General features: G+C 49.2%; 1 long non-coding RNA gene across 1 annotated transcript in view; it reads left to right on the top strand.

Moving 5' to 3' along the window:
- The window catches only part of LOC109301327, a 14,811-nt gene extending 13,122 nt beyond the window's left edge, over positions 1–1,689 (top strand). The window contains exon 3 of the long non-coding RNA XR_002098504.1: positions 1,546–1,689. This is a non-coding gene — a long non-coding RNA (uncharacterized LOC109301327). The remainder of the gene's footprint in view (positions 1–1,545) is intronic.
- The last annotated feature ends 1,111 nt before the right edge of the window (positions 1,690–2,800 follow it).

The raw sequence follows: 2,800 nt of genomic DNA, 5'->3' as shown, positions 1-2,800 counted from the left end.
GGGGGGTTTGCAGAAAATGTGGGCATCGTGGATGCTGCTCATCAAGCAGTGAATATATGGGTGAAACAGATCTGGTGGTCAATAACGCCCTGCAGGGTGACATAAAAGTAGCCCTTCTGGTTCATGAATACCTGGGCACATTGGGGCAGGCAGATGGTGGGGATGTGGGTGTCATCCACAGCTCCCATGCAGTTAAGAATGCCCATGCAGTGGAAGCCAGTGATCACATCCCTTGGGGTGATGAGGTTGATGAAGTGATTGGCAAGGAAATTCTGGATGTTCATCCAGAATGGCTTCTCCAGTCTTGGACTTGCCACACCAAACTTGTTGGTGACATAGCGGATACTGTAGGAAGTGGCCAGCTTCATAAAGGCAATGACCACCTGCTTGTCTGGAGTGAGGGATAACCACATGCTGATGTCCTGATGTCAGGGGCCACCTGGAAAATGATGTCCATGAAGGTGGCTCAGTGCATGCAGAAGGTCTGGACCCACTGTTTGTCATCCCAGGTGCCCAGGAGAATCTACTCTTTCCAGTTGCTGTTGGTGGCATGGGCCCAGAACCAGTGCTTGATGCCAGTATGCATAGTGTCCAGGGTGGTCTCATCCTCATTGGTCACTTGGAAGTCAGTGGTCCAATCCAGGATGCTTGGTGAGTGCAGGGTGTGGTAACTGGCCATGTGTGGGACAGCTGACTACTGACTCAGGGGCGGGACGCTACTTCCCATGGCAGCCAGCTACTGAATGATGTCTAGATGGCCATGGATGATGTCTCACCACCTCCAGTGAGAGTCATACAGGGGGACAAGCAGGACATGCCACAGCTTGGATCTCCATGTTTGGGTGTGGGCAGTGGGGCACCATGGTGGGATGCGGGCAGGTTGGAACATAGTCATGTGCAAGTAACAAGGGAGGGCACTTGCTTTGAGGCTCTTCTGGAAGCTTCTAGACAGGAAGAGGGTCCATGATGAGGCAGCTGGGGGTTTGGGGGCATGGTTGCCCATGCCCAGCAGTCAATCAGAATTGTTCTGGGTGCTCAGCTATGTTTGGCAGCCTCCAGCAGCCGGCAGAGGAGCACCCCCTGCCTGCAGGCCTTGGTCAATGCAGGCTGCCTGGATTAGCCCCCCCCTCGGCACAAGGGTGAACATGTATACTATTTGTTCCCAATTTAAACTAGGTCACTTAGAGACAACTGCACAACTTAAATTGATTCCCCCCCTGGCTTTTTGAATGTCTGTATGTAGCCAGAAGGGCATGATGAGTATTTGCCCATACCACCTACACCTCATTAGGTGTCCCAGCTTAGAAGTGAAACCTCCACAGTGCCCTCTGTGGGGTCTGAAGAAGCAGGTGGTGCAGTGCTACCAGAGCAACTGAACCTTTCCCATTTGTATGAATAGAAGGGTGGAGCTTATTTTGTAGAAGGTGATTTCTTTATGCATTGGGAGAAACAATCCAGGTTAAATAATAGCCATGCATGTATCATTTGTATTTCATAAAAGATGCTGCCCTACTGAGAGTATTTGTTTCTCTTTCTTCTTCATAGCTGTCAAATGCAGACGTTTCTCCATCCCCAGTTCCCACTCAACATGCTTTCGATGATGACACACGCTCTGCTGAGCCCAGTTGGGGACTGAAAGTTCCCAGCATGAGACAAATAAACAGCTCTTCTCACCCTGCCCCCCCCCCCCTTACTTGTTTTTCTGGTCTAATTTCCCAGTTTGGCATACTGTATAATAAAAGAAATAAGAATTTCAAATTTTAGGTGTTCAACACTGGTGTGGCATGCATAAAATATTTTATGGAACAACACTTTCAATTAGGGCAAATATGAAAGTTTAGGTCTGATTAATAGCAGTCACATTCAAGGACCTCTACTCTCCTTTTTTGGAGGGGTGAGGGGTGCTATGGTCCTGGATGGAATTTCAAACATATTCATTAGCAATAACGTGCTTATTTGTCACCGAATCAACAAGCAAAGGAGAGTAAGCACTAAAAACAAGCTAAGAAATATTTTAGATACTTTGTCACAAGCAAATCAAAGCCGGGATGCCACAGTAAACCATTAAGTTGGTGTTGGCCTATGAAGTTAGATATGAACGGGGAAGGAAGGAAAGGCTGCGAGCTTGATGGATTCAATTGCTCTTGCTAGGAGTGATGTAAATACAGTCACTCACATTTGAACTAAAGATTGACAGAAGCTATATTCTCCCCTTCCCTGCCAAATTCCAAATACACACAAGCTTACTCAAAGTTTTCATATACACCAACTATAAGTAAATTAGATAAAGATCAAATCAACCCTTCCACTCTTGGATTGTTCCTCTGCCACTCCAACTTTCCCCTCTGGCCCCCATTGGCTCTTCCACCCCTTGATCATTGCCCTGCCACCCCATCAGCCTGAGTGTGGCAGAGGTGTCAGTAGGAAGGATTCCCCTTCTGTGCCTGCTCCTGAGGTCCCTGCAGACCACACTTCCCCTGTGCACCCAGCTCCAGCTCCCATCAAGCCCTGCAACTAAAGGTGGAGGTAGACGGCAAGGATCTGCCAAGCAGGGGGTTTGAGGGAGCTGGGGAACAGGCAAGGAGGGATATCCCCACCCCTCCCCCTACAACTGCCACTGCTGATAGGAGTGGTAAGACAAAGATCCAGGAGTGGGGCGAGGCAATCAGGTGAGTGGAAGGGGTATGGAGGGTGTGATGGAGGGCAGCAGGGTGATTTGAGGGGCTGAGGGAGCAATCCAAATAGCATGGGGGGGGCCTTCTCCTTCTCCCCTCCCCCAAACTATACTGTCATGAGACCT

This window comes from Gavialis gangeticus, unplaced genomic scaffold (genome assembly GCF_001723915.1).
Source record: "Gavialis gangeticus isolate Ggan-Ray unplaced genomic scaffold, GavGan_comp1, whole genome shotgun sequence".
NCBI classification, from domain to species: Eukaryota; Metazoa; Chordata; order Crocodylia; family Gavialidae; genus Gavialis; species Gavialis gangeticus.
The sequence above is the reverse complement of the archived record's forward strand: the minus strand, read 5'-3'. Positions and strand labels throughout refer to the sequence as shown.